Genomic DNA, 19488 nt, shown 5'->3' with positions numbered 1-19488 from the left:
GTTTTATCACTGTTTTCTACCAGTAACTATGTCACTGCTGCAGGTGCATTTACTTTAATGGAATAATAAGTACACAGATGTCTGTACAAGACAATAAGTGCACTCACTATTTATAATTGAGAAAAAAAGTAAATAATCTAAATAATTATCAACAAGGAATTTATTTACTAACATATAGCACATCCACCATACCATGTAATACGCAGGAATTAAAAATAGTAAGGTAAATCTATGTAGCAATATGGGAATATTTTAGTAATATGTTGGTAGATTTTTAAAAATCAACTTGCAAAACAGAATTAGAGTATGATCTCATGTTATTTTCATTATTTAGAATAATTAGTAAAAACATCCCCCTTTTGGGAAAAAAAGAAGGGAAAACTACATTTAACAAATCATTTCCTATATAAGCTCATAGCTTTTATATACTGGTAAAATGTCTTATGCTGTTACATAGGTATTGCCTTCAATTTATACTGGAAATTTCTGATATATTATTCCTAAAGACAGCAGGTAATAACTAACTTATTCTCACCTCTAAACAATTAACCAACAATTTTATAGCTTGCTAAGAGATTATCTAGAGTACTCATAGTATTTAAGTCAGCCACCTTCCTTATTGGTTTTCTCTAAAAATTACATTAAGCTATTTCAGGATAGAGTACTTTAAAAAAAAGTAGTTGAGCAATATGCATCAAAATTTTTAAAATTTCAATCCTCTTTGATCTAGCAATAGCTAGATTTTTCATTCAAAAGAAATTGTGACCAAAGATTTATTTCATCAGTGTCATCAGAGCACTAGTATAATAAAAAATTTAAATCAATCACAGGAAGCTGTTTAAATAAGTCATGGAACAACTACACGATATTATACAGCCATATAAAATAATAGTGCAGAAAAAATTAAATAACCTGTAAAGAGGTCCACAGTATATTGTTAATGACAAAATTCAAGTAACAAAGTGGCATATAAAACATGAACTCATTTCAAAACTAGAAATCCCTAAAGAGAAAGATCTGGGAGGGTAAGCACCAAAGTGATTATCTCTGGATGGTGTAATTACATGTGATTTTAATTTTCCTCTTCTATATTTTCTAAAAGGAAAAATATTACATTTGTAATAACAAAATTAGTAGTTTAAAAAATTGAAAAGAATCAAAATTGTGTGCTATGTTATATTTACCATATGGTATATAGTCATCTTCAGATTATTCATAAAGAGGGGAAAAATGGGGTACAAAAGCAAAGTGATGATCATTTATCAATCCAGTTCACCATCTTGTCCTACTCTTTCTAGCAGCCTCTTCCATGCTAAAAATTGGCTGTCACAACAGAATAAGGTGTACTTAGGCTACTCATATTCCACTGCAACACGGAAAGTAGTGAATGGGTTCTCCACACATGTCATTTTAAGCTCCTCTATCCTCTAACAAAACTGGGGATGTCAACAACATTTTAATTAGAGATTAGAAGCTGTTAACAGTAAATGCCAAAAATATCAATAGTACAAGTTTGAGAGTAGTTACTATAAATCAGAAAGTTTTCCACAAGGTAATATTCCCAGCAGATGAAATACAATGTACCTATTTTTTAAGTTAAACTTTATGTGCAAAAGGGAAGCATCAATCATTGAAAGAATTATTATGAGAAGTAAGAAGACGCTCTAAAGTCATACCACCTATTTCTCAACCAACCCCAACCTCACCTGAGGTATTACAGATGGAGAGAACATGATAAAACCAGCAAGATTTTTAGCTATGGTTTGAAAATGCACAGCTGCAGATGCCATAAAATAGAGGGTTCAACTCATTGTATGCTAGAGTAGAAGTAATATTGGTGTTGTTTTCTACATATCTGGTCTAATAAAACTTTTAGATTACCAAACAGATACCTGAATTTTAGAGCTAGTCAGAGGCAGAACTGGGCCTCCAAGGATTTCTGAGTCTAACTGAAAGATTTTCTAAAATTTCAAGTTCAGCACTATAATAATAGACAAAATGAGACGGACAAGCCATAAACAGAATTATCATGGGGATTAGATTTAAATACAAATCAGTATAATTGGGTGGCAAAGTAGATAATGACTCAATGATAAGCATTTAAAAATTGTAAATTTTTAAGAGAAGAAATAGCACTTTAGACTCTTTTTATTAAGTATTAGAGACCACGAACTACAAAGAGGCTCATGTGATAATTCCTCATGCTTTTTTTATTTTGAAATGTGTGAAAAATTCATAAAGACATTTATTTTGCACCCAGTAGAAAGTATTTGGTGCAAAGGTTTGCTAGGCCAGTTAAGAAAAACAATTCAAGAGAAGCTAATAAATAGTATAGTTTTTTAAAGAAAGAAAGAGCATTTTAGTTCAGTATATTTATGACAGAGCAGAACCTCCAATAAAAAATATACATGCTGAGGAGATTCCTTGGAGAACAGGATTTCAGTAGAGACATTAAAGGTTCTCACAAATGAGTATGTGTACACATACTCACACACACACACATAATTTCTTATATAGGCTGAAAAAAAATGAATTAAAAGAAATTGTTAGAGAAACAAATTGTTATCTCTTTTACTACTAAAGAGATATAGTTGTAGATATAGAATAGCTAAATTTAAATTCTGTGACACTATACATCAAAGTTACAAAAATATATTTCACTTTTCTAACTTCTCTGAAAACTTGCAAACTTAAGGAAAGTTCCAATAATAGTACCTCCAGAGAACACCTAATAACTTTCACCTAGTTTAACATATTTTTAACCACTTGCCACATTTGCCCTCCCCCCTTTATGGGTATGTGCTTGTGTGTCTGCATATCTGTATCTATACATACACTTTTTTTTTGCTGAACTATTTGAGAGTTACTTGTACACACTGCAGCACTTGATTGATGTATACTCTTCAGTATGTATCACCCAAGAATAATGATACTCTCTACACAACTGTGATAATATAATTATCACATTCAGGACACTTTACATTGATAATGTGATATAATTTATAATCCATATTTCCATTTTACCATTTGTCTCCCAAGTCATTTGCCTTTTGTTGGTTTTACTGTTTTTTTTTTTTTTTCTTTTTCAAATTATGATCCAATCAATCTTCATTCTCCTTTCATCTAGAGCAATTCTCCAATCTTGTCTAGTTTTTCACATCACTGACATTTTGGAAGTCTAGATCACTTGTTTCTCAGACTATTTCTCGATTTGAATCTGTCTGGTTAATTCCTCATGAATAGATTTAGGTTAAACATTATTGGCAGGACTATAACAAAGGTGCATCTTTTCCTTCTGAGGTGCAACATATTAGGAGGCACATGATGCCACACTGTCCTTTATTGGTGTTTTGAACTTTAATCGCATGGTTAAGATGGTAGCTGCCAGATTTCTCCATTTTATAGGTAATATTCTAATTAATAAGTGATCTGTGAGGTGATACTTGGAGACCATGTGAATATCCTGTTTCCAAGCAGTCTTTTTACCCAATAATTTTAGCATCAACTGGTGACTGCTGCCTTAACCAATTATTACAATCATTGTAAAGAAAAGTGATTTTCCATTTCTTGTATCCTTTCTACATTTGTTAGCTGGCATTCTGTAAAAAGGCACTTTCCCTTCACCCGTTCTTCTCTCTAATTTCTTTTATGTATCAGTGTGGACTTACGGATTACTGTTTTTAATTCAGTGTGTTATAATCCATTTCTATCATTATTTTTTTGATTTGGGACATAATTGTCTCAAATATGTTCAGAGGGAGCCCCCTTAAAGCTAGCTCCTATGTCCTTTGGACATGTCTCTTCAGTTTTTGAGCCTGTTCCAAAATACAATTAAAAATAATGACATTTCAAAACAAAAGTCAATATTATATCAAATAGAACTCTACTAGAAGTACTCCCTCCAAACTCAGGAATAAAAATAAGGATATTAATTATTACCAATATTATTCAAAGTGGTTTTGAATATATTTTACATATGTAAAACGACAGAAAAAGAAACATAAGGAATTAATATAACATAGGAAGAGGCAAGATATTATTTTGATGAAATGTATGCTATGAAATCTAAAAGAATCAGTGCAGAAATTATAGAATTAATGAGTAGTAATTTTTCCAGATGGAAGTTAAACATGCTAAAGTAGTATCATCAAGTTACAACTAGGTAGAAAATAGAAAGGAAGAAGAGACTTCATTCCAAATAACGAGGAAAAACTGCATTATTTAGAATGTAATTTAATAAGAGCTGCATTTAATCTCTATGAAGACAACCATTAAACTTAATTAGTATATTTAAACTATGACAAATAAGTGGAGACATATTCTTGAATGGGTGGCCATAATATTATAAAATGAGTTTTTTAGTTAAACATAGTGGATTAAACATATGTTCCTTTCTACTCCTTCCTGAAACACCATTTAAATGATAGTAAATGTATATATACATTTTAAATTACAATACTATAAGAAAAAAAAAGAAAGGAGACAAAACAGATAGAAGGTATCAATATACTTTTTGAAACTGGAAACTGAATTGATTAAAAATAACCCAAAGGGTGAGAAAGGTAAGGGAGAAAGAGAAGGAGGTAGGCAGGAAGCAGGGGAGGAAGGGAGGGGAAGAGAGAGAGAGAGAAGGCAGTTCTATCGCAGAACTTCAGAAAAGCTAAGGAATTGTATTTCTGGATAGAAGGGTATAATAAGGTAGGGCTTTAAATGGAAAGATTTGTTCACAATTTTTTAAAAGAGGATGCCAAACTGATCTTCCCTACTCTGGAGCCAGGTGACTACTTAAATAGTTGACTGAAGTTTTATTCTGTAAAAGTTTGAACCAAGAGGCTTTAGATTATGAGTCACCAAGAAGAGATGAGAGTGGAATAATTTGTCTTATTTAACAACTGGGATTAAATAAAGGCTTATTACACCACTCCCTTTCCTCCCTTTCCATTGATTGCCTCCCAGAATGCTGGCATCCAGGGTTTTCCTCCAGAGACAAGATACTGGAAAATTCCTCTCTGTGTAATCTGAACTGCCTAAGAGTAAATACCTGCAGATACTGACATTTGGTGACCTCCCAACAAAGAGATCAGTTCATCATGCATTCAAATCTCAGTGAAGCTCTCCAATCAACAAACTCTGCTCATAGTACACAGAGATAGGAATTCAAACCATATAAACAGAAAAACTGAACGCGGAGAAACATACATTCAGGGAACAGAAGAAACTTCAAAAAATGTATTTAAAAACCTCACAGAAATAAGAAACTATATTGTATCCAGGAAGCAAGAATCAGAAGCTATAAAAAAAGAAAATCTGCAAATGGAATACCCAGGTCAAAGGATGAAAACTGAAAATCTGCAAATGGAATACCCAGGTCAAAGGATGAAAACTGAAAATCTGCAAATGGAATACCCAGGTCAAAGGATGAAAACTGAGCAAACAACAAGGTGAATCATTAAGAGAGTAGAAAGCACTGAGGAAAAAGAGAAGGTTCTAAAAGATTCCAGAGACTGGGCAGGGAGAACTCCTGTGCCTACGATGAGACTCTGAAAGGTAACTGGTCTTTTAACAACAATACTAGAAACTAAAAGATAATGGTCTCAAAAACTCTGAAATAGATATGGGATTCAGGAAACTGAATTAAAACTATTTTTCATCCCTGATAATATTTCCTGTTAACGATTACGGAACACAATTTTACAAACTCTAATGGAAAAAGCTTAGATAAATCAGACATACAATCAGACAAACCTGGATTGAACTCTAGCTCAACCTCTCACCAGCTTTGTAATCAATGGGTTATTTAGCTTCATTTTAATAAGAGAATAATAATGCCTAACTCATAGAATTGTTCTAAGAATTATATATAACTTTTATGAAACACCAAAAAGGTATTTGATAATTTGTTACCATTATTTTCAGAACTATCATTTGTATTATTTAATTGAAGTGCTAGCCATAATAGATAAATGCTAAAAAAGTAAATATTTAAAGAATTGTAGAAAATATATTAAATCTTAGTAATTAAATAAACAGAATATCAATATGATGTGGTCATCAAATCGATCACTGCAAAGCTATGTAGAAACATGGAAAAATAATTAGAAATTGTCAAAGAAAATGTCAGATTATAAAATATATGTACAGAATAATTTTAACTACATAAAAATATATATACCTAAGCATTAGAATTGAAAAGTCTATATACAAAAATATAAATAGTTTTATTAGAGTACTGGCATCTTGAATTATGATTCTTATTTAAGAATTTATTTAACGGCATGTTATCTATTTTTAATAGTGTTCAGATCACTGTAGAAACTACAAATAAGTAAAAAGAAAATGTGTTAAAAATCACCCCAAACCTCATGCCCAAGAGCTATTACTTTTAACTTTTGTGATGGATTATGATTATATATATACACACCATTTTTAAAAAAAATTAGATTGTATATTTTAACTTGCAACCATCTCTGTTTCCCCTCAACAAATTACCACAAACTTCTTTGGATGGCATTCAAAGAAATCTTTTAAAATTGCATTTAGCATTTCATTATTTGGATGTTTCACACTCAACTCAACCCATTCTCTTATTGTGAGGTAAATGTTTGTTTCCAATATTTTAATTTTCTGTAAAGTGATGTAATGTCCACTCTTATGGCTAAATCTCTATACATACCTTTAATTGTTTTTATAAATTCGTAGAAGCGAAATTTATGTGTCATAAATATAAATCTTTTAACTTGGATATACACTGCCAAATTGCTCTGCACAAGAGTTGTAGCAATTAACATCTTTGCCAATAAGAGATAAGAAAGTTTCTGGATTTTTGAATGCTTGTTAATTTGGGGTTTCAAATTCTGTTTCCTTCCTTCTTCCTTTCTTTTCTTCTTTACTTTTCTAATTTGATAAGAAAAGTGGTACTGTATAGTTACTTCTATCAGTATTTCTTGGGTTACTAATGATTTTAAATATTTGAAACATTCATGTCTGTGTATGTCCGTTGTCCAAATTTCTTGAAGCACCATGCTCAGAGTCAGTTTGGGACTTTAGTCTTGGCTTTGCCATTTACAAGCTGTATAACGGACTTCTATATCCTGTAACACGAGTATCACCTGAAAACAACTAAAATAAAATAAGAAATATAAAAAATACTTCTTAAATGATCCCATGAGGTAAGAAAAAAAGTAAGGAATTCTGGGGACAAGACCAAGTGAAGACTGGTATTCAGAGTAGTAAGGTAAGCACTTGAATTGTCTTTTGTCTTAAGAATATTTGCTGAATCAGCTGAAGTTGAGTATTAATTTTTGAGGCCTCAAAAGGTAGGATGTCTAACAGCAGACCCCCCCTAAGAGTGCTGGGGCGACAAAGCACTACTCACTTAGTATAAGAGTTAGTTAGACACAATAATGATGATCATGATAATAATAGGAAACACTTATAGAACTTACTGTGTTCTAAGTGCTTCAAAGATATTAACTCATTTTATCCTCAGAAAACCCATAAAAAGGGCACCATTATAATCTTTATCTTAGAGATCAAGACACTGAAGAACAGAAAGGTTAAGTAATTTGTTCAAGGTTAGCAGTAGAGCCAAAATGCAAACTCAGATGGTCTGGGTCTAGGCACAATGCTCTTAAGCATTATGCCATACCACCCCCACCCTCTTGCTTCCTTCCCTAAGAGGAAATGTAAGGGAAATTGCCTGTACAGAACTTTGACACTGGATGGGTGGGAAAAATAAGTCCTCGCTGATAATTTGTAACCATGAGCTAACCCTCACTGAAGTCTGCAGTCTGAAGTCTCACTACTCTTTTGCTCCACAAAATCTCAAGCCAAGATTTTAAAGTGGTCCTATATTAATAGTATCATATTAATATTGTCAGGCATCTGATAGAAACGAATGTACACCTTGAAACACAGGTATCAAAATACTTTCACATGTAAAATTCAAAGAAAAATGAGTAGCTTAAGATTTAAAAAATCATTTAAATATATTAAAAAACAAGGCATCATATGTAAAACAAATAAACAACAACATATGGCACAATCCCTCCTAAGAAGTTGCCAGGTATTAGAATTACTGCACATACAATAAATATGTTTAATATGTTTCAAGCAGTAAAAAGTTTAACAATATAAGAAAAGAAGATGAATTCTGAAAAAGGAGAAAAGAGAATTTTTAAAAATGCAAAGTATGATAATCAAAGCAAAAGAAGTCAATCAATAGGTTAAACAGTAACTTCAATATAGTTGAAATGAGAATTAGAGAACTGTAATAGAGAAATGAATAAATTATGTCAAATGTAATCCTGAGACATAAAGAGGCATGGAAAATACTGCGAAAAGATCTCATGTACATCTGAATTAGAGCTCTAGCAAAGACAGAAAGAGGTAGGGGCTATATTGGAAGAGTGAAACTGTTAATACAAGAAAAAGAAAAGATATCAAAAGCAAACAGAAAAAAAAGATAAACTACATTCAAAGGACTGACAAACCAATAGTTAAACTTTTGAAAGAAATAGAATCCACAAGACAGTGAAATAATAACTTTAATGGGCTAAAAGAAATTAACCTAGTAACCTAGAATTTTATACCCAATAAAATTCTTCTAACAATGGAGTGAAATAAGGTCATTTAGAGATAAAGACTGAGAGGGTTTATCACTCTCATGTCCTCACTGAATTTATTTTCAATCAAAAGTTCTGAAATGCCTAAGGAATGATGAGGTGAAAAAAGTGGTAAATATAAATAAACAATATTAACATTATAAAATATGATATTTATTTCTTACAGAATTAAAAACATAAACAAAAATATATAAATTGGGAAAAGGTAAGCAGAGTTAAAATATTCTCTTCTAAGGTCTTTTTGTTTGGGTAGAGAGTAAAGGTATGTATATAATTTAAACAGTATACATGATAACATTTCTAGGGTAAGCAAGTATAACCTCCAAACCAGCAGGAAAAAAAATGAATGAGAAAGAAATAATGAAGAATGCACAAAGAAGTCAATAAAAGAAAGAAAGAAAGAGAAACAAAGAAATGATGGGAAAATAAATATACTAAATTAAATGGCAGAAATAAACCCCAATACATCAGTAATTACAATAAACATAAATGGGCTGTATAGTCTAGTTAAAAGATAAAAATTGTCAGATTGGATTTTTAAAAATTTAGCTATATTGTTCTCTTTTCAAAAGATACATCCATAACATAAATAAAAGTACAAAATGGAAAAAGATACTAATACAAATATCAAAATTATATTAATATAAGGAAAAAAGCATTACTAGAAATAAAGAGGAGCATTGTTAAATGATAAAAAGTTTACTTCTTCAGGAAAATATAACAATAACAAAGTTGTACACAGCTAACGATCTCAAAATAATAAAACAAAACTTGACAAGGAAAACTAAACAATGTAAAATGGGAGATTTATAGTTTAGCTTAGTAAATGAAAGGTCAAGAAGACAACATCATAATAACATAAAAGATTTGAACAGTTACCCTTATCTAATGGATATATGTATAAAATGATACCCAGAGTTGTAAAATACACATTATTTTCAAGTACATTTCCAAAATAGAACATTTCAAAAGCTGATCACAAACTAGGCCACAAAAATAAGGCTCAGCAAATTAAATAATTGATAGTATACAAACCACATTCTTTAACAACAATGAGATTAAGATAGAATTTAATAACAAAAGGATAAGTAGAAATAATTCAATTGTTTTGAAAATAAGCAGCATACTTCTAAATAACTCGAAATGGAAATTGGAACTAAATATTCAGAACTAAGTGACAACCTAATATGAAAACCTGTGGTATATATGAAAATCAATAATTGAAGAGAATTCTATAACCTTAAATGCCTATTACGGAAAAGGACGAAAATTAGTGACCTGAGAATCCAATAAAACAGGCTTTATAAAAGAAACACAATAAACTTTTAAAAAAAAGAAAAAAACAGGAGTTGAAAAAAGCGAAGGACAAGAAATAATTAAAATAAAAAACCAAAAATTAATGAAATAGAAAATAAAGATAAAATAGAGGTGACGGGAAAGCTAAAAGCTGACTCTCTGAAAAGCGTAAAACTTCAAACCTCTGGATAGATTCAGCAAAAAGTTGTAAGGAAGAAAGGAAGAAAAAAAGGGAGGGAGGGAGGAAGCGAGGAAGAGAAGGAGGAAGGCAGGCATGCAGAAATAGCTAATGTCAGAAACTACATAACTACAGATGCTGCAGACATTAAAATAATAAGAGCATATTAAAACAGCTTCATGCCAATACATTTGAAGACAGATGAAATGAACAAATTAGAAAAATATAGCTTACTGCCACTGATTCAAGATTAAATAGAAAATTCTGAACATAACTACTAAAGAAATTGAATCAACAGTAAAAATCTCCCCACAAATAAAATTCCAGATTCAGCTGTACAATCTAAGGTGTTATCTAACCTCTATGATTCTTCGTTTACTTATTTATGATATCCCATATTATCTCATAAGTATTATACTATCTCACAAGCAATTTAATTTGAAGATTATATTAAAAAGTACATAAGGCAATCTGTGAACTCCAAGGTGTTACAAAAACTATAAATATTATTCACCCAATTTTAGATTAAAATCAGAAAGCCCATAACTTTAAAAATAGACACATTCCAAAGAATCTTCCACAAAGTCAAATTTTCTCCAAAAGGCAAATCTTATTTTGCTACTGCATCCACTAAATACCTAATGATACATTCTTTGGGAGGAAAACTGGCCACAAAATAATACAACTGCAAATTAAAAATGCTGAAAAAATTTAGAGTAACCTTTTCAAATAGTCAATATTGTGTGTTAAAAACTTACTGACAAAGTTACAAAATGTAATTTAAGTAGTAACTATTTTTTGTTTAGTGCAATAGGTTAAAGATCCAAAGAAACAAAATATTGCAAAATGGGATGAAGAAGCATAACAAGACAATGTTTCATGGGTAATGAGTTAATGCTTTTTCCTTGTGAAACATAACCTTCTATGAATGTACGCTTCATAAAATACCTATAAATCTATTCATATTCACCTTTTCATGTATGCCTTCATTCAACAAAGATGTTAGTGCCTACCAGGTATGAAGCACAAGTTTAGATGTTGAGGATACAAAGATGAAAAACACTGAAGCTCACAACAATTTTACAGTCCAGTGAAGGAGAGAGAGATATATAAAGAGAAGTACCTGAGTATGCACAGGATACTACAGATGTTCACAGAGGAGGTACACCTAATGCAAAATGAAAAGATCGGAGAATGTCCGCAGAAGGGATGACTTCTAAGCTGTATATGAGAGAAGAAATTAGAGTTAGCTAGGGGGAGACGGCTGGCCATTCCAGGAGGAGGGAACTCGGGCCACTGCTGTCACAGCTCCTCATACCCACTCTTACAACCTCATCATGCATTAATATGTTATATTACACTGGTCAAGCATGGCACCTGTCACAAAAATTATTTCATAAAGAACAGGATTTTAAATTTACTATTGGATAATGCTAAAAATGAGCTTTAATAATGTGAGTTATATAATGTGTTTAAATTATTCTCCTAACTCTGGCAAGATACCTTAAATTTATTTTGAAATCAAACTTTAGACATCCATGTTTGACTAAAATACAGTGAAATTAAAAAAAAAAAATCATGCCCATCTTGTTTCAGTTTTCCATGCACTGGCATAGCTAGAAATTATAAGAAGCCAAGGGATGTATGACGGGATGGGAAAGCTGGGCGTATCTCTGGTCCAGAACAAAGAAAGGGCACTTCACTGAATTCTGAGGCTACCTTTCCAAACTACTCCATGTACTAACTTGCCACCTTAGTATGCAGCGTGTATCAGAACGTCAACAGGTTGTGTGTTTTCCTGAAAAGGTTCCCTGAACTAAGGCCACTATCCTGGGCTCTTCTTCTAGGACTGATTGGCTTTGGGGATTGTTTCTTATACCACTACTTCTATCTTAACTTTTCTATGACTCCAGTAACATTTACCCATGAACCACTAAATTAAATATTATTTTCAAGGCCATAATGTTTTCAATTACATTAATTTTGATCTCTGTAAGAAATGCACTCTACCATTAGGGATAGCTGTTACTCTGAAGAGGAAAAAAGTCACTGATGGAAAGCAAAATAATAGAAAGATCAAGTAGTAAGTAGCAACACAGCTGGGGCTGTGTTTGGCTTTGGTACAGTAAAGAAAAAGTTGATAATGTACATTTTATTTTCTTCATGCTGCTTACATGGATATATGAGAAATTTATTCTAAGGCAACAGTCTGATTTCTCACAGAATGCTGTATTTTCTTACAGGAACTTATATTCTGATTAAATTTTTCCCATCTATCTTCTCTTGGTGAGTAGGAATGTTCTAGTCTTATACAACATAATAAATTATGCTTTTCATAGTTTCTTTTGTCTGACTTTAAAATTTCTTTGATTTGCCAATGAACAGACTGTGAGCTCCTAGTAGGGCCAATGTTCTGTTCTCATAAGTCTTCTGCTTTGTAAATGCCTTATACAAACAATCCAGGTTTATATATTCAGCTAGCTGAATAAAACAAGCGATTCTGATCACTCACATAAATGTTACATCAAAATCAAAATATTCAGCTGAGAAATATTACCGAAAAACTATAGGTACTGATACTAAACTGAAAGAACTCAGCATTTGGAGTTAGACGGATCTGGCTAGAATCTTACTGTCACTACTATGTCACAGCTGTGTAACAGACAAGCTACTTCATTTTTTCTAGCCTTTTGCTTTCTTCTCTTGAAATAAAGAGAATAACATATACTCTTCAGAGGATTAAATGAGGTAACAAATGTACAGCAACTAGCAAAAAATAGTGGACATTACCATTTTCAACTCTGCTTTTTATCAAAGTAGATGGGGAGGTCTTTCTTAGGTCAGTGACTTTGAGATTTGGCTGAAGTAGATGAAAGCAATATCCTGTTTAACTTCATGCCCAGATCAACCTTGTTCCTACAATATTTTTGAGGCAGAAGAAAGGAGGATGGGATGGATTAGAACAGCAAACTTGAAAACAAGACTAGATACATGACTTTTAAGCATTTTCCTTCTAATTTAATTCAGGCCCACCTGGATCACTTTAAATTGGAGGATTCTGTGAATGGATAAGATAGGCTAAGTAAAACAACAAAGAGCTTGATTTGCATTTATGGGTATGTATTATATATGTATATAGAGATTGTTCAACATATTTGTGTATGTATATACACGCATGTGTGAGTACATACACATACCTTACAAAAACACACATAACACAAATCTACGCATGGGAAAATCAGGACCAAAGAAAAACAAAGAGAAATGTAATGAGTTGTAGTTTAAAATTTAACATCTATTTTTACTGAAAGAACACAATTTTTAAGAAGTTTAGTATTCAGTTTATATTATAGCTGAGGCTAGTAGTCAGTATAGTGAAATAAAATGAGGTTAAAAAAACAAACCCAACATTCTCCTAACCTAGCTAGCAAGCATAAAGATGGTAAAGTAGTACTGAAGTTCCTTTACTTAAATTTATTCTAGGTTCTGAAAGGATGCGCATTTAATTTCATTTATTTATATGTTTAAGGTGACAGCATACAAGCATTAGTTATATTGTAGTTTTATCTCTGTTTTAATTTTAAAACTTTGTTGATTTTTCTTCGAACCATGTCTAGCCTTTTCTGCTTTTGCACTTATCGGACATGATGGAACTACTAACATTTATAAAATACCTCAAAAGTAATGTCAAAGACATCGTGGATGAATAAGCGACAGGTGAACTATAAAGGGAAATTAATGACTGTTACTGGTGCAATGGAACATAGATTTGATCTTATTTGTGAACATTCTTAAGTGAGGAATATGCAAGATTGTACCTTCCAAAGATGCTAATCAATAAATCAATCCTTTCCCACATTCTCTTCTTACAATGTGACTGACACTCCTCCCACTGAGAGGTAGGTGGTATTTTCCCTTCCCTTCAACATGAGCCCATGACTGTTCTAACAAGTAGAATATGGTAAAGATGATTAGGTCACCTGAGGTTAGATCATAAAAAGTATATAAAACTTCCACCTAATTTTCTTCTTCTTGAGACACTTGCTTTTGGGTCCTGGTCCCCATGCTATGAGGAAACTCAAACTAGCCCATGAGGAGACCATACAAAGTAGTCCTTTTAGAGAAGAATTAATTCCCCAAGCCAACATCTGAAATTAATTGCTAAAAAGTTGAATGAACAATGACCCAGATGACTTTAGCTCTCACAGACTTCCAATCCTCAAGCTGGCCCCCAAACATCATGGAACTGAGACAAACCATCCCCACTATGCCCTGTCTGAAATCCTGACGCAGAATCTGTGAGTATAATAAATGTATGTTCTATCCCATTAATTTTGGGTAATTTGTTATGCACCATTAGATAACTGGAATAAGGTACTTCCATACATGCAAGGTTGAGACTCTGGCATTTGAGGCCTATGTGTAGAGGTTTGTACTTGTATGAAAATCTGAGTATATCTCTAATGATGGAGATGGGGAAGACAGGGGCGGTTAACATCTGATCCAATTTTCCCAGTCAATATATGGCTCTTGCTTTCTCTTGCCTTAGGGACATTCTATTCTATTCCCTCAGCCTGAACATTCATCCTCCCCTGTGACCCAACACTCACTCTGATCTTCACTTGGTAAATTCCTACTCTCCTCAAAGGTCTTAGGTCTTACATGAAATGTCACATTCTCCCAGAAGACTCATCTGACTGCTAAGGAATGGATTTAGGTGCCCCTTCTATTAGATTATAGTGAATTTATCACACTATATTCCAGTTATTTATCCCTCCATCCTACTAGCCTGTAAGCTCCTTGAGGGTAAGAACTTTCTTATTTACTACTGCATACCCAGCATCAAGTAGTGATGGATGATCAATTTTGATGATGATCAAAATCATTTTGATAAATGAGTATATGAATGAATGAATGCTTCTCTCTACCTCTACCCTGCTATAAAGGACTGAAAGGCAAGACCTTGGAAAGCTGGAGAAAGTAGATATTCAGAAATTGCAGTAGGTTAGACAGGAATGAACAAAGACACAATGAAGTTAGCAGCTAAAGTCATTGGGTCTGATGAATTTCAGAGACAAAACAGTCTCCATTCTGGTTTCAGAAAATTCTGCAAATCAGACTCAGTTCTCCCTCAGTTTGTCTTACCTTTCTCTCCTGGCATACGCTTTCATTTCCTCATGTTACCTTGGTTTGTAGACCCTCATGATAACCTCCAGAAATTCAAATGTCCTAATTTATCCAGGTCTGCCATTAAAAATGCCCCATACTTAGGATCATACACCTGGCAGTTTTCAAGACAGTACTGATTTCATACATTTTTTTTTCATTAATCTAAACATCAATCTACATGAAATAATATTATTATAAAAACTACCATATAAACGCATTCATGAATTGATAAAAGTGTAAGATGGATCCCGATTTTCTGGAGAGAAAAAAAGGACATCTGCCTAAATTATGCTCCAATTCTTGGAAGTTTTCGCTTCCATTCCTTAGTACTGATTTAAACTAAGTATTGATTTAATTGTAACAATTAACTCTAGAGTACAAATCACTTTATCCCTCCCCAGGGATTATCAACAGGAGATGAGGGACTTGTTTCCTTAAACAAATTACCCAGTAAAGAATTACTTTTGAGTTAGGAATATCTTTCAGCATTCATTGTCTACTGTATACTGTAGTGTATACAAAAAGTCTCTCACGGAGTACAAGTCTATGCTTTTTGCAGGCTTGTATATTTATCCCTCTTCCTCGTTGTCACCTATAGGTAACTTCCTCTTCAAAAACTTCTTTCATTTTTTAATCCCCTTGCACCTGGCTCATAGGCTTTTATTTTTACCCCAAAGTTGCAATCAACCAGAGTAACCACAATATGCTACATTAATAACCCCATACTTATCTTCCATTTCTTGATTTTTCTTAGTGATTCAATCAACCATTTTTTTCCATGGACATGCCCCAGATGTCATTACTGCTCTACCCTCAAAATAATAAATTTAGACATTCTACTCTCTGACCATGACCTCCCAACATCCCAGCATTCTCTTCTAATTACAACCCAATATATATACATTCTCAAGGCAAGTCATCTCCAAAGTAGGAACTGTAAGACAATTGTAAGACAAGTATCTTACAATATACTTGTAAGACAAGTGTAAGACAAGTGTAAGACAATCCTGTAGAATACAGGAAGACAGTCTTAGAACTTTTTAATCTTTCATTATTTATATTTTATATTTTTATAGTTTATATTTTTGCAGAACATATAAAGTAGGTTGCAGGTTATACAAAGTAGATTTTATTATACTTATGTAATTTAATATATTTTTAATAAGCTTTATATAAAGTATATGAGCATACAGGTAAATACATATATTTTATAAATACATATATACATCAGTGGTATGTGTTAAAAAATTGAAGACCATTTCATTGGCTACTTTCTACCTTTTGTTCTTTCTCTTTACTGCTTTCCCTACTCTGTTTTTATTGCATTGTACATCACTTAAGCCGCTCCCCTGTCAATATATTCAATTCCCCTGCCCCACTGTCCTTCCATTGTATCTGGGTTCCTGAGTGCTTCAACAGAAAAATTAGAAAATATAAAACTCTACAGCTAGTGGCCACCATAAATCCTTGGCAAGCACCCTCAATTTGGGCCTCAATGATGCCTGGTAATCCTATTAGCTTTTCCTCTTTAGCTCTCTCAACCTCCCTAGTGATTGTTGCAAATATTCATCACTTCTCTAAAAACTCTGTCCTTACCAGCTCTTCCCTCACTCCCAGCAGAGCATATAAAGTGCTGGTTAATAGGAAAAAAAAAAAAAAATCACTGCCCTTAGATGAGATGAGAACTCAGCTCCCTCAATTTTCTACCACCAATGCTATTGCTACCACTATTCATAGATTTCCAACATTTCTTCTTCCCTCCTCTTAGTATGGAAAGGTTATTTCTTTCCGTGCTCTGGTTTTTTAGTCTCACTCCTCTTACCTGTTTATCATTTCTGTTGCTAATTTGTTCAGTCTCTCTATTACCCTTAGCAGTTAAACATGCTTAAGTCCCTCCCATTATTAAAAGAGCTCTCCTCCAGTCTCAGGTTCTCTCCAGCTAGTACCCTTTTTTTCTCCTCCTTTTTTACAATCAAACTCCATACAAGAGTGGAGACATCAACTGTCTCCTTTTCTCCACCTCTCACTTACTACTCAATTACAGCAACTAGGCTTCCATTACCATTAATTTAGGTCATTAATTAATATTTATATTGGCAAATTCAATGACACATTCTGAACGTTATTTTTCATTGCTTCTCAGGAGCTTTTGACTCAGCTCTTTCTTTGTCTTGGAGACACCAAATAGTTTTCCACCTATCTCACTGACTATTTGTTCTCTTCACCATCAGTGGTTCTCAACTTTGGCTGAATCACTGGGGAAGCTTTTGAAACATAGGATATCTCAGGACACATCAAGACTAACTGAATCACAATCCCTGGAGTGTGGAGCCTAGGTACCACATTTTTAGAAACCTCATTAGGTGATTTAGACACAGTGTGAAAATTAAGAACCTCTGTCTTAAATGTTGTCCACAGGGCTCTAACACAGGCCCTCTTTCCTTCTTACAGTATGCATGTACAAACTCACCTACTCTTGTGGCTTAAGTTATGATCTATATGCTGATAAATCCCAAATCTGTATCTTCAGCTCAGATCTCTCTTCTGATTTCTAGATCTATATATGTATTCAAATCTTTCATTCACACAGAAACACTCTGATGGTTTATATGTTTGTATGTCTCGAACTCAAAATATCTCATACTGAATTAATCACTCCCCATCCCCCAAATAACTCGCTTATTACTGTTCTTCCAATGAACTACTAAATTCCAACAACTATAACTCTTAAATATCTCTCCAATCTATTACTTTCTATCCCTATTCTTCCTACAGGTCACCATCATTGCTTAACTGGACTGATACTAGAGATTCTTAACTGGCCTCGCACCTACAATCTTGCTCTCCTTCAATCCATACTCTTCACTGCAACCAGAATGATTTTTCTGAAATGCAAACTTTATTACATTACTCTACTCACACTGCTCAAACTTTATCATGCTTTAAACCTTCCAGTGGCTTCTCCTCGCCTTCAAAATAATTTTTAAATACCTTAACACATGAATGTGCCCCTGCCTGCCCTCCCCCTACATTCAAAGCTCAAATACTGAATTTCCAGTTCTTTGAAGGGTCATCCTTCTCTCTCCTCTAAGCATTGGTACAAGATTATTCCTACCTGAAATAATTTTTCCATGTCTTTACTGGTCTAGGTAACTACTTATTTTTCAGGTCTCAATTTAAATGCCATAGCTTCCAGAGACACCTTTCCTATGTCCAGTCTGTGGTATAGGCCAGTGGCAGAGCTAGTGCTCAACAAATAGTCAAATGTACCTCCTCTGCATTTTCTAGCATGCCTTCCAGTAAGGTTGGGGGAATGAGGTTGATTTCTGGCCAGTAAGATGAGAGGAAAAAGAAGTAAACAACTTACAGGACTGTCCTTAAAAATGTCCAATTCTCTACCTTCCTACTTCCTCTGTCATGACACCTGAAGAAGCCACCTGAAGAAGCCACCTGAAGAAGCACGATGGAGGAGAAATGCCTGATATAAACTGGATATTACTTGTGTGAAAAGCAAATTCCTTGTGTAATAAATTACTGAGATATCTGGGTTAATTTGCTACCAAGATTAACCTAGCCTACACTTACTAATAACAATACAGGGCTTCTGTTATATACTCCCACAGGACTCCTTTACTACCTAGCATAGTTTGTTATTGCTTACCTGTCTGTCTGCCCAGATAAGACTCTTAGCATTTTAAGGAAAAGTTTTGTGCTTCTCCTGTTCCCAGCCTTATGTCTAGAATGTAGCATAGTGCTTGAAACTTACAAGGCATTAAGAAAATATTTTGGTACATGAATGAACGGATCAATATAACCTACTTTGTTTAGTAGAATACTGTAGTACCACCAGTTTGAATTTGTAAGTAATACTATATACCAGATATTTTATCTGCCAGTATTTTTTCTGTATCTTTTACTTTTAGTTAAAAGCAGCTATATGTATTTTGTATCCTGTTTTAATTTTTTTCACTAAACATGAGGATGTACCTTTGTTATTACAAATTCATCATAAACATCATTTATAATGAGTACATAATAATCCTTTATATTTAAATATTGTCATGTACCTAAACATTTCCTGTTCATGGACATTTAGGCAGTTTCCTGCAAACAATTTCAGATGCAAGATAGTTTCTATCCTTGTTCAACTCACCTTTTGAATAATTTCTCTCACATTTTAAAGGTTTCATTTTCTTTTATACTGTAGTTTCCCTCAAAGCT

The 19488-nt window shown here is 33.1% G+C and overlaps 1 protein-coding gene across 9 annotated transcripts in view; it reads right to left on the bottom strand.

The window, feature by feature from the left end:
• The window catches only part of MBD5 (methyl-CpG binding domain protein 5), a 405271-nt gene that overhangs the window by 323779 nt on the left and 62004 nt on the right, over window positions 1–19488 (bottom strand). For 6 of the 9 annotated variants that reach the window (XM_057551283.1, XM_057551288.1, XM_057551287.1 and 3 more), the window contains 2 exons: window positions 12889–13014; window positions 11222–11319 (listed from right to left, as the gene is read on the bottom strand). The exons of 2 other annotated variants lie outside the window; for them this stretch is intronic. The gene's annotated coding sequence lies outside the window, so the exon portion shown is untranslated. The remainder of the gene's footprint in view (window positions 1–11221; window positions 11320–12888; window positions 13015–19488) is intronic. One more of the 9 variants, XM_057551285.1, reaches the window with a different exon arrangement.

The sequence above is a fragment of the Balaenoptera acutorostrata genome, chromosome 8 (genome assembly GCF_949987535.1).
Source record: "Balaenoptera acutorostrata chromosome 8, mBalAcu1.1, whole genome shotgun sequence".
Lineage (NCBI taxonomy): Eukaryota > Metazoa > Chordata > Mammalia > Artiodactyla > Balaenopteridae > Balaenoptera > Balaenoptera acutorostrata.
Note: the sequence above shows the minus strand (reverse complement) of the source record. Positions and strands in the feature narration are given on the sequence as shown.